At 40.7% G+C, this 13,329-nt stretch overlaps 1 long non-coding RNA gene across 1 annotated transcript in view; it reads right to left on the bottom strand.

Moving 5' to 3' along the window:
- Positions 1 to 13,203, bottom strand: part of LOC308353266 — a 72,407-nt gene extending 59,204 nt beyond the window's left edge. Inside the window, exons 1-2 of the long non-coding RNA XR_013967777.1 lie at positions 13,098 to 13,203; positions 8,833 to 8,928 (exon numbers count right to left, since the gene is read on the bottom strand). This is a non-coding gene — a long non-coding RNA (uncharacterized lncRNA). The remainder of the gene's footprint in view (positions 1 to 8,832; positions 8,929 to 13,097) is intronic.
- Between the last annotated feature and the right edge of the window lie 126 nt (positions 13,204 to 13,329).

The raw sequence follows: 13,329 nt of genomic DNA, 5'->3' as shown, positions 1-13,329 counted from the left end.
TGCCAATATTCCTCCCAAACGAGCAAATTCCTATCATTCTTGTGGATGTTAACACTCAACTATGGATGTGCCACAACTGAGAACTGTTTCAGATAAATCTAGGAGTTTGGGGTTCTCTAAGGCTTGGTTTCTGTCATATATCCCTATTCAATTTGTCAAGACCCCCTCTCTTCCCTAATTCAGCTTAACCTACCATTCATGTAAAATATATGGCCAGGTATCTGAATTCATGTACTCATGTAATTTACCAAACCACAGAATCAATCTTTGAATTTGGTTTTCAGATACCTCAGCACTATGACTATAAGCTAGAAAAGACTTTTTTCCAGACCATCCCATAAAGGCTTGAATGTCATTCCATTAGGGCAATATTTTTGCAATTTGAGCACATCATCTGCTTGCTTTAAATCATCCATGCCATTAAAGGCATCCATCAGGGTTCAATCACTCCTCTTCCCCTTTAAATTGGTCTACGGCAATAGTTATCTGGTTCCCCAGAACTTCCTCTTCAGCGAGCACACAGTCTAATACGACCATACACGATAAGTTGATTAGCTATTTTGCCAATTCATAGTACAGAGTGCTACCTTATCATCCCAGAATATGAAAGGAAGTCTCCGCCTTTTGCCTGATCTCTACATTATTACCATTTCCCTGAAGCTGTGTTACCCTCAATCCTCTGTCTGGAACCACTAGACAGTAAACTCCATGGAGGGACTATGTCTGTCTTATTAATCAGTGTATCCCCAGCACCTAGGCTGTACCTGACACATAGTAGGCACCTAGTTAATATTTACCAAACTCATTAATAAAACCAAATGTCAATTCCTCTAAGAAACGTTATTATAGTGCTTATTACATGTTTTTCCTTCTGGGCTGAGTGTCTCAATACAGAAACCTATCTTGATCTTGGGATTATAAGTTCAAGCCCCATGTTAGGTATAGAGATTAATTTTTAAAAAGAAACAGAGGGGCCTGGGTGGCTCAGTTGGTTGTGTCCAACTCTTGATTTCAGCTCAGGTCATGATCTCAGGGTAGTGGGATCAAGCCCCACGTAGGGCTCTGTGCTGAGTGTGGAGCCTGCTTGGGATTCTCTCTCTCACCCTCTGCCACACACTCTCTCTCAAATAAATAAATAAATCTTAAAAAAAAAAAAAAAAGAACAGAAACCTAATAACAAAGACATCTAGTAAACTAGTAACAGAGGTACAGGAAAGACCTCAAACAATGCATATAATAAAACTAATGTCCCTACTACCACCATCAAAGGAGATACTGTGAAATAACTGAGAGCTTAAAAACTTACAGGCTCATCTGCATAGGAACATGGAAAAGCTGGAACAGCTTAGGTTGCTAACACCTGCAGAACTGGTCTCCTAAGAGATAAACAAGTTGCTTTCATCCCCACCAAAAAAAAAAAAAAAAAAAAAAAAGCCCTTTTGGAAACAGCCTGTATTTCTTTTTATATCATTTTAATAAAAGAAATTCCTTCAAATTTAAACTCATTAGGTTGTGAATGGGTATTCTTCATAAAAATAACAATCACATCTGAAAATGTTAAGAGGCTGGCTTTTAATAATCCATGTCCATGTACTTGTTAGGGCAAATCAATTCAATGAAGTTTCTGTTTTTCTAATATCAGAGATTTTCCAGGAGAGGAGTGTAGGTAATTTTGGTGCAAAGAGAGTTTTGATGGGGGGAAAAAACCATGCTTGGATTGGGGCAATGTGATAATCCGAGTACGTTAGCACCACACAGTATGAAGGAGAGGAAAAGCAGGTAAGAACAGCAAAAGGACACTAAGGACAAAATACCCCAATTTACAGACCACCTCCAGTTGCTTCAAGACTTAGAACAAAAAATCCTTCCTCTTGTTTCTGCGCCTCACTCCTTCCTTTCTCTCCAGTTAGTGCTGCTGTTTATCTGCTTCTAAATGAGGGATGACAGGAAGGATTCTGAGAGGCTTCTTTTGAACATGAACTCCACTAAATACGACTACTATGCTGTTGGATTTTGTTGCAGTCAGAAAACTGTGCATACCCAATGCTCCGACTGGTACTACTGAGGCAACAATGAACTTTCTGCCACTTTGGAAGGTCTAGAATTCTCAGAAAAGCCTTGTGTTGATTTCAACACCTGAATAAATTACCTGACAGAGAGCTAAGAACAATTCAGTGAGTGCATATGGAACATAAAACTAATCAGCCTTGCTCAAGGGGGAAAAAAAATTACTGACACAACCAAACACTTTCATTCATTATCATATTGCCAATCTATAAAAATATGGTAGCTTTTACACTTAAAAAAAATGAAAGTTCCACTACACTGGATTAGAAGCAGTTTGTTGAATTCTGTGACTAATTTAATTTTATCACTTTTTGAGGAAGTTTGTATAAACTTACCCTTTTGTTTTATGATGGGCAAATTATAACACAGACTGTTTGCCATGATTTAGTGTATGCTGTGTCTTTTTTTTTTTCAATATTTTATTTATTTATTTGTCAGAGAGAGAGATAGAGAGCACAAGTCGGGGAGCATCAGGCAGAGGGAGAAGCAGGCTCCCTGCTGAGCAAGGAGCCTGATGTGGGACTTGATCTCAGGAACCTGGGATCATGACCTGAGCCAAAGGCAGATGTTTAACTGACTGAGCCACCCAGGTGTCCCATCACGTCCTGTCTGTTCACTTTCTTTTCAGTCTGTGGACAGTTGGTTAATCATGAAAACAGAACTTAACCCAGAAATCATTCTCAACTTCTTTCCTTCCAGTAGAAAAACAGTTTGCATTTCTCCATCAAGAAACCAATGTTTGGAGGAAATGTGGAGTAGCAAAAAAAGTCACTTTGTTCTTATATTTAAAAAAAAAAAAAAGCTAAAAGTGAAAGGAAAATGGCATCACTATTTCCTTAATTCCTCTATATGGTTTGACTAACTTTTAGTAACCACACCTCCATGTTCAGTACAGATTAAAGGAAACTTTATATGTACATAGACCACTTTAACTTTTCAGGGGATATAAATTCTATCAGGAATAAAATGTGGATTTAATCTTTACTTGAATCTCTGTGTTTCCCATAAAAAAAATCACCAGGCACTGCATAGAAGAAGACCTGAAGACATGAACATATATATCATATCTGTGATGAGGAAACTGGGCGGGCAACCATTGCGGGTTTCCAGGTTCCCTCAACGAGCCAACTAGGATCTTTAAATTTCTCTTTCAACTTGAGCTACCTGCCATCACCTCTATACAGCACTTCAAACTCTAGACATCACTTTCTCCTTTGAGCTTCCTTTGCCTAAAAAAGACCCTTTCTTGGACGTTTTCTGTTCTTGGTAAGATAGAGCACTTTTTCTCAGATCACCCCAGCCCAAGGGGAAGGTGGGATCACAGTAAGTCTCCCTACACTATAGGTCTCTGACACTGACTCCGCCTCCACAGGCACGTGAAGAGCTCCAGTTTCTCTGCTGAATGGCTCTGGGTGCCCCAACCGCTGGTTCATGAATGCTCTACAGAAAAAGCTGCTTGGTTACCCGTTTGCCGGCAACATTGTACTCCTCTGCTAATGATTTCCCCTGGTGCTGCTAATGAACTAAACAGGGGCCAGGCTGCCATGCCCACTGATGGCTCTACAGCTATTGGGACCCACCAACAGGGACCAGCGCTGATGGAACTGCCAGTGTCTATGCCATGGATCCTGTCCTTTGACCATTCCAAAGCCTGGCCACTGATGCTGCTGACGTTTCTGCTGTTGGTGATACAGTCACTGTAATTTGTACACCATTTTTCTCTTTAGCTACCACGTTTTATCATTGTGAGTTGCAAAGCTGGGCCGTAGAACTATATGCAGAAGCCTCCGCTATACTCAAACAATTTGTCTGCTACAATGCGAGCTGACCGTCCTTAAATCAAATATGGGATCCTGAAAAGTCTTCCTTACTTTAAATAATTATACATTTACTCTGCCTTTTTAGGAAAAACTTAATTCCTCTCCAGTTGATTAAAAAAAAAAAAAAAGCTCTTCTTTATTGAAGAGTGCTAGATAATGCTAATAGATGTAGTAGGAATAATAAAATCAGAAAATCACTGTTTGATAATCCCTGCCCCCCAATAAAATAATTGATTCAGACAACAATTACCAGTGGGTGACAAAAAAAATTAGCAAATGAAACACATATAGCACTTACTGAATTAAGTAGTGGGTCAATTCTTTCAACATTCCATGTGATTGAAATTTTTTCAGTAAAAAGTTGGGGCAGGTGTAAAAGTCTCCCTTGATTTACAGTGAGGTGGGTCTCTTTCACGAGGATTGGTACCGCCTTAGGTACAAAACCCTGGAGTCAGTTAGGCATGACCAAGATATACTGACTTCCACGGCAAACCCACATTAAGCCTGAGCTAAGAACCCGGCTAGGCTGACTCATAATTTTTGTCCGGATGCCTCTTTCCCATCCTCTCAGTTCTGTTTCAGAGCTGTTTTCACTTCCCAGGTGTTTTAAGAGCAGCCTCTGACAACAAATATGAGTCTACAACCACAGAGTCACAACAGAGGGCAAGCCAGAACCATCTGGGAAGCTTTATCAAAGTACACGCATCCAGAGCCTGACCCTTTGATGTTTCAGTTCACTAGTTCTTGGGTGGGGCCCGGGCATATGATTTTGAAAAAGTATCCAGATAACTCTGCTATGCCTCTCTGAAACAGAGAGGTCTTTCTTTGAAACAATACGTGGGCTTTTACCTGAAGAATCTATATACAGGAGAAGGGATGGGGGCAGATTTAGAAATGGGAAAGATAAATATCAAATTAGGAAGCCCGGAAAGTTCAAATTATTGGTATGGTAGTCATTAATGCTGCTCACTGATGTCTAATTCTCCTCTTTCCTGAACCTCCAAAACTGCACTTTCCCCTTCTTGTTTAAAGTTGGACCCGGCCATGTTACTGGCTTTGGCCAATGAAATAGAAACAGTAGTGGCATGTGTCACTTCCAAGCAGATGTCTTCAAGACACAGTACGCAAGTCACCACATCCCTTTTTCCTGCCTTGGTGATGGTGGAAGTGTATGTCGAGATGGTGCATCCATCTGCTGAGACCCTTGGGGGACTATGATGAAACAGCCCCGTTACCCCATGTAGGCCATGAAATGGGAGTGAAAAACAAACATTTTTGTGATAAATCATTAAATTATGAAAGCTGTTCAGGACACCTGGCTGGCTCAGCTAGTAGAGCATGAGACTCTTGATCTCAGGGTCATGAGTTTGAGCCCCAAGTTAGGCATAGAACGTATATAAAGATGAATGAATGAATGAATGAATGAATGAAATGTGGGGATATTTAAAAAAATATGAAAGCTGTTCATTAATGCAACATAATCTACTCTATCCACATCTTTTTTTTTTTTTTTTCACAGAATCTAAGTAACTTATAGAGAATGAGTTCTATCTCCATCAATAACTCAACATTTACAAAGACAGTGTTAAAGAGAGGGAAATGAGGGAGTTTTAGGGTCTGAGATCCCTAAGTTTAAACTTGTGGTATCGCTTGTTTGTTCTAATAAAATTAATATATAATGTCTGTATAACATACAATTACCTTTAGTAACTGCTAATATTTTTTAAGTTCTTACTATATACCAGGCACTGAGCTGAGTAAATGACATGGATTATTTCACTTACTTTGCCATTTTGCAGATAAGAAAAATGAAGTTTAAAGAAGTTAAATAACTTGCCCAAGATCACGGAGCTAGGAAATGGCAGAACAAGAACTAATACAGGCAATAGGGCCTCAAAGCCTGTGTTCTTAACCACTACTCCTTCTGCTTCCTTATGTGACTTTGACTAAGTTACTTGACTTCTCTGGAGCTCAGTTTCCTCTATACAGGGGTTAAGAGCTATCAGGCTCTTAAATACCTTATCAGGTATTATTTTTTATGATTAAAGGAGATAACTGGGTAAAACAATTAATATGATTCCTGGCATATAACAGGTATTTAAGACACAGTAGCTATTATATTTTAGTAGCTAATATGTCACTCCTTGGCTTCTCCTATAAATGGAGACTAGTCAGTATGGGAAAAGATAACAAGAATAAATACTTGTCATGACCTATGTGAATTCAGTACCATAAAAAGATAGGTAAGACAAATACAATAATCAATCCTACATTACTATGCTTACATTACTTAATAGCCAGTGTTGACTTCTTAAAATGGGTTTTTGAAAATAAAGATACAGTGTATCAGCAAGTGACACCTATAAAATTCCCAAGGATGTAATAACTGCATCCAGGAGCTCCAAGGCCATTATGTCTCAAGGTCCAAGAAAAAAAAAGACTTCAAGGGTAGTGTAAGATATTTTCTGCTCAACTAGTCACAAATGATACGCTGGGATTGATATAGTTCAATAAACTGATATTCATCTATTAGTTGATAAACTATATAAGATAGTATCATATTTGATGTGAAACTATTTGCTCTGGGTCTTCTATTTGTTTATTTAGCTTTCCCTTTTCTTCTGCTTCCTTATGTAATAACTTAAGAGTACAAGTACAGATTTTCTACATAGACAATATTCTGCAAATGAAGAGTTTTATTTTCTCCCTTCCCAATCTGCACACCTTATACTTCCTTTTCTTGTCTTATTCCATTTGCTAGGGCTTCCAGTATGATGTTGAAAAGGAGGGATGATGAGAGTCATCCTTGCCTTGTTCCTGATCTTAGAAGGAAAGCTTCATGTTTTTCACCATTAAGCATAATGTTCGCCTTAGGCTTTTGTACATCTTCTTTACTAAGTTAAGGAAGTTCTCCTCAACTCCTAGTTTACTGAGAGTTCTTATGATGAATGACTATTGGGTTTTGCCAAATCCTTTTTTTGCATCTACTGATATAATTTTGTGATTTTTCTTCTTAAGTCTGTTGATGTAAGAGATTACATTAACTGATTTCCAAATGTTGAACCATTTTACATATAGCTGTGTATGTGTGTGTATGTGTATATATATTTTTTTGGGGGGGGGAGAGTGAGAGCACACATATGGCGGGGAGCAGGGCAGAAGGAGAGGGAGAGAGAAAATCTTAAGCAGGCTCCATGCTCAGCATGGAGAACAATGCAGAGTTCAATCCCATAATCCTGAGATCATGACCTGAGCTGAAATCAGGAGTTGGATACTCAACCGACTAATCCACCCAAGCACCCCTGTATATAATTCTTTTTATACCTAGGCCTGGTGCCTTCTATTTTAGGTCATTTATTATCAGTTCAATTTCTTCAATGGACATAGGTGTATTGAGATTGTTATTACATGACATTTTGATAGGAAGAGTTCATTCCATCCCTTTTGTTAAGATCTTTTAGGGACTTCATATTTACCTTCTAAGTTTGGCATGTACCTTTTAGTCTGCTGTCATCTCTTAACGTTCCAACTTTCTGCATATCTTACTACTCTTACTACTTGCATTTTCCCCAAAATATCAAGCTCTGTCATATGCCTATGTATGCATAAGGACTTTTCTGTGTTCCTAAAGTATCCTTTTCTAATTTGTATTTATCCTACTAAACTCAGCTTTCCATAGAAGCATTTCCTGATGTCTCCCGGCAATTTACCTGCCCCATTCATCTTATAAAATAGAAAAATGAAATTGTTCTTTAAAATCATAAGGAAAAAGCCAACAGTTTAAAGTTATTTTAAATTTTCAATGTAATTCAAGATGTACAATGAAATAAACTATAAAATACTGACCTGGTTGTAGATTGTGTCCTTTATAAATTCAGTATCAAAGACAGATAGACACATTTTGACACAGCATATCAACAATGATATAAACACTGAACAATAAAATATCATTTCAAGATAAACGTTAAGTATATATCAAGACTAAAGGCAAACTTGAGTACTCATTTAGGTATACTTAGATACTTAGATATATCACTTTCTTAGAAGTGTTTGTATATGAAACATTTGAGTCTTTTTGTTTATTTTTATTTTTCCGAATGGTTAACAGCTTAAACTCTTGAGTTATACAGACTTGGGGTAGACACCAAGTTACATTCTGTGAGACCTTAGGCAAGTGATTAAACCATCTCAATTTCCTTATGGGATAAAAATAAATAGTAACTAGTGGCGATGGTAATAATATTACTTGAGTTATTAAAAATAATGTCATTATATAGGCCTCTCTTTCCCCTCATGCACAGTGTTTGAAAAAAAATTTTTTTTACCATGAGTCCTAGTACCCTGCAAATAATAACCCGTTGAACCCCTTCTCCAACACCATTCTTCCTTACTCTTTTTTATAACTGCCAAAACAGCAGAATATGGGCTAGATGGAGCAACATTTCAAGTAATCATTCTGAATCAGAAACATTCCTTTTAGTAGTTATTAAAAATAAATCATGTCTAGAAAAATAATTGCTCATAATTATAGGTCCCCTAGACACACTTTGTAGGGAAACATAAATGGTTTTGAGTATTTCAGAGATGTGGATGTAAGAAGACAGGTAAGACAAAGATTTGGATCACCATACTCATATGTGATATTATGGGCTAAAATGTGTTCTCCTAAAATCCATACGTTGAAGTCCTAACCCCCAGGACCTCAGAATGTGACTGTATTTGAAGACAGGGTCTTCCCCCCACCTTTTTTTTTTCTTTTTCTTTACTTTTTTTTTTTTTTTTTTTTTGGAAACAGGGTCTTTAAGGAGGTAATTAAGGTAACATGACGTCATTAGGGTGGGTCCTAATCCAACATAACAGGTGCCCTTGTAAGAAGAGGAAATCTGGATACAGATGCATACAGAGAGAAGACAATGTAAAAACATAGGAAGAAGATGATACTTACAAGTCAAGGAGAGAGGCCTGGAACAGATTCTTCCCTCAGGCTCCGTAGAAGAAACCACCTCTGCTGACTCTTGATCTTGGACTTCTCACCTCCAGACTGTAAGAAAAATAAACTCTGTTATTTATTTATTTAAAGATTTTATTTATTTATTTGACAGAGAGAGACACAGTGAGAGAGGGAATACGGGGGGAGTGGGAGAGGGAGAACCAGGCTTCCCACCAGGAAGTGAGCCCAATTCGGATCCCAGGACCCTGGGATCATAACCTGAGCTGAAGCCAGACACCTAACAACTGAGCCACCCAGGCGCCCCTAAACTTCTGTTACTTAAGCCTTCCAGCTTGTGGTACCTTGTTGTGTAAGCCCTAGCAAGCTAATACCTGTAGAAAGAAATGCTATAGCATATGCTCTACAAGGGAGGGAATTTTTGCCCTTTTTTGTTCATTGATGTACCCCAAGTACCTAAAGCAATGCCTGGCATATAATAGGTGCTCAGCAAATATTTGCTAAGTGAACTTCTTAATAAATAAAGCAGATTAATAAAATCCTTCCTATAGATGCTCTGTTAAATACCATCAATGTTTCAGTAATACTTTTTATTCTCACAAGACCTGAGAACCTGAACTCAATGCTCTTACCAACTCTATGTTTAATTGGTCTGCTGCCACAGCCCAGATATATAAAATCCTCTGGTGAAACTCTTGGTATGATTCAATTCCAGGAATAATTTCTTACAGACAAGAGCTAATAAGATTAAAAAATGCTGCTGCAATACAGTACATGTGAATTAGTCCACATAGAGAAACAGATCAAACTTGTTAGTCCCATCCTGGGGAAAATACCACAGACAGACGGAACTTGCTGGTATTTGCTGTTCCCTGAAAAGGATCTGACTAGCTGATTTCACTAAAGGCATCAAGAACAGCCTGGATTCACAATTTAAAGGAAAAAACAAATAAGGATCCTCCTGTTGTTTTCATTAAAGCATGTCTTGTGTGGATACAGGAAAAAGACAGATTAAATTTCCTCTGACTTATTCAATTATATGACTTCATGGTGCATGTAAGTCTTTAAACCAAATCCATGTCTTAATATCATCACTACCACCATCAATCGATACTTAGTTTAGTTCCCTGAATATGCTAGGGAAACTAACAGCAAAATAAAACATAAAAGAAATATGGAGTCTATATTCTCATTCTAACTTATATGCACATATCCTTTAATAACAACTGGAACAAAAAAGTCACCAAAATGATAATAGTTCTTGATGTGGGGAACAAAGGCAAAAGAAAAAAATTAAATTTCTTTACAATTTACAGTTCACTGACAAGTCCTTTGGATTGGCAGAGTGACCTTCCTCTAAAAACTCAACGGTTTTTATGTTAATACTCTGCTAAAGGCAAAAAACAACCTTCAATTAACATTATTCCAACCTAGGGGCACCTGGGTGGCTCAGTTGGTTAGGTGACCGCCTTTGGCTCAGGTCATGATCCTGGAATTATGGGATTGAGTCCCACATTGAGTCCCACATCGGGCTCCCAGCTCCGCGGGGAATCTGCTTCTCCCTTTGACCTTCTCCCCTCTCATGCTCTCACTCACTCTCTCTCTTAAATAAATAAATAAAATCTTAAAAAACAAAACAAAACAAAACATTATCCCAACCTCCAGGATCCTATAAGTATACTTCAACACATAAAAATTCCTTTGGGAACTTCCTTTTATCTTAACTCCCCCAAGATACATGTTAGCAAGCATCCTCCAAGCATATGGCCCATTGATATACATCTGAAGGGTCTCATGACTAAGGTTTTACTAGACAGTAATAAATGACCTTTTCCTAACAAGAGCTAGCCCCCTCAAGGTTCTAGAAACCTTGCTTCCAAAATTCCCTAGAGACTTACACACACACACACACACACACACACGCTAGAGAGACTTACGCTATCCCTAACCCCCCCCCCCCGACTTGAAAGTATATAATCAGTCACCCATCAGAACACCAGTGCAGCTCTTTCTGCCCACTGGGTCCTGTCCCTGTGCTTTAATAACACCATCTTTTTGCACCAAAGACATCTGAAGAATTCTTTCTTGACCATCAACTTCAAATCCTAACATCTTTCCTACATCACATTTATACAGAATATGCATGAGAAAGCCAGAACACACTAGTTTCATGGGCAGGCAAAATTCAGCATTTTAAAATCAAAATGTGGACACATCATCCTGAAGAAAACTTAAAAATCAAGTCAAAACTTTTTCTTAGTTCTCAGTCAGTGCTTGGGCCAGGAATTAGCTCCCCAACTGATGCAATCTGAAACCAGAGCCAAGAAGTGTTTACCTAAGTCTTTGTCCCAAAGGGAGAGAAGCTTCTTCTCTAAGTCTCTAGGAGTGATGCTGCTGGGACTGCTTTGAGACTTGAGCAAATGTAGCAAGTAGGAGTACAAACATCAAAATCACTTCGAAACACTTCCTTTTCCAGCAAAGTGAAAGCCAGATAGTTTTTCATGATATGCAATTTGTAATCAAGCCCTCCTCTACTGAAGGATTTAATTAGCTGGTGGTGCATTTGCTCCTTTTTCCTGGGAACCACAGCATAAACAGGAAGTACATGTCTCTGGGGCTTATTGGTTGCGGAATGGAAAAAATGAAGCTGTGGATTCTCTCAAAGATGATTTAGAGAGGAAGGATCATTAAATTACTGTACTCCCCTCCTTATCTTCTCCAGGAGGCTTATAAACCAAACGAATGCACAAGCTGTACTCCACAGGCAGGAAAATACAACAGTTCTTTGCCCATATGTGACGGGAAGTCAACTTTACAGCTCTGTGTCAGGTTTTTATCACATACTCGGGTCTGCATCCCAGAGCAAAGATGATCAGCCACTGTCTTAACACCTGTTAGAACCGTGTGTGCTCCAGTTTCCATCCTGACAGTCACAAGGCTCTGGAGCTAAAATCAGAAAGTCGATCATTTCATATTAAACAAACACCACAGTGTTAGGTATTAAACAACCAAACGCTGAGGCTATTAAAAAGAACAATGTATTCCTCACAAGGGAGATCTTTGTGGTAACGGACTAGCTCTGCAGCTTGACTGCAGTGGCGTTATACCCATCTACCCATGTGATACAAGGGCACAGAACTACACACAGACCTTGGGCTGCTGTCCACGTCCAGGCTTTCATAACTTACTAGTGAAGTAAGGTATAACTATTAGGGGAAAGTGGGTAGAGGGTACCTCTCTCTGCACACTCTTTGCAACTTCTTGTGATATCTGCACTTATTTCGAAATAAAATGTTTTTAAAAGTGGACCTTCGGGGCACCTGGGAGGCTCAGCGGGTTAAGCCTCTGCCTTCGTCTCAGGTCATGATCCCAGGGTCTTGGGATCGAACCCCCGCATCGGTCTCGGGATCGAACCCCCGCATCGGTCTCTCTGCTCAGCAGGGAGCCTGCTTCCTCCTCTCTCTCTCCGCCTGCCTCTCTGCCTACTTGTGATCTCTCTCTCTCTGTCAAATAAATAAATTAAATCTTTAAAAAAAATAAATAAAAGTGGACCTTCTTGGGTACATCAACATACTTTGAACATTTTGCATTTGGACAAGTCATGGAGAAGTCATGGAGAATACAACATAGCCTGGTTTTCAAGTGTAAGGCTTCGGCCGCCACCCAACAGAGGGCTTGGGGCTGGGAATACCCTTGCGGATGCTTTGCCTGGGACTCCCTTTCTGACCTCCCCTGTCTCAAATTTAGGTCACACCTCAACGCCCACCTCCTCAGGGAGGCCTTCCCTGCGCCCCCTAACTAAAGCAGGTGCCCTCTGCTCTTCTGGATACCTCGGTCCCTTGTAAAGATCTGGTAGTTTGTCGCCTGTCTCGCCCCTCGCCTATGAGCTCCATGAGGGCTGGCACCGCGTCTGCCCCCGCTCGCGCCGGAGGCTGGTGGCAGGTGCACCCAGAGGAGTTTGTTGAATAAACGCACCTCACTGGGATTCACTCCTTCGGGCTCGAGGGCGTCGCGTCGCTTCCTCCCCCTCGCACCCACTGACTCTCTCAGTCCCCGCGGCCCTCAGCCACACACACGTGCCCCTTCGCCCCCTCGCCTCCACTCGGACCCCACCCGCCCAGGGAGGGCGCCATTTTCCTCTTACTCGTCGGCCCTGAAGCCTGCTCTCCCTCGCGTGCGCCTTTTCCTCAGGTCACCTCCTCAGCCCCCTCCTCAATATCTCCGCGCTCCCGAGTGCCCGCCCCTCCCTTCTGGTGCCGCACCTGGGCCGGGACCCCAGCCTGGAGCCTCGCCGCCCTCCGGACCACGCCCCTCAGACCAGCGGGGCCGCGCGGGAGGTGCTCGCCCCGCGGCCGCTCAGGAGGGCCGGGCGGATGGGCGGGGCAGGGGGGGGCGTGTCCCTTATAGTCGTGGGCGTCGATTGGCCGGGCCGCGGGTAGGGGGCGGGACTGCAGCCTGGGTCTCGGCCCTGGATCTCCGCCCGGGATCTCCGCC

Source organism: Martes martes (genome assembly GCF_963455335.1).
Source record: "Martes martes genome assembly, chromosome: 12".
NCBI classification, from domain to species: domain Eukaryota; kingdom Metazoa; phylum Chordata; class Mammalia; order Carnivora; family Mustelidae; genus Martes; species Martes martes.
The sequence above is the reverse complement of the archived record's forward strand: the minus strand, read 5'-3'. Positions and strand labels throughout refer to the sequence as shown.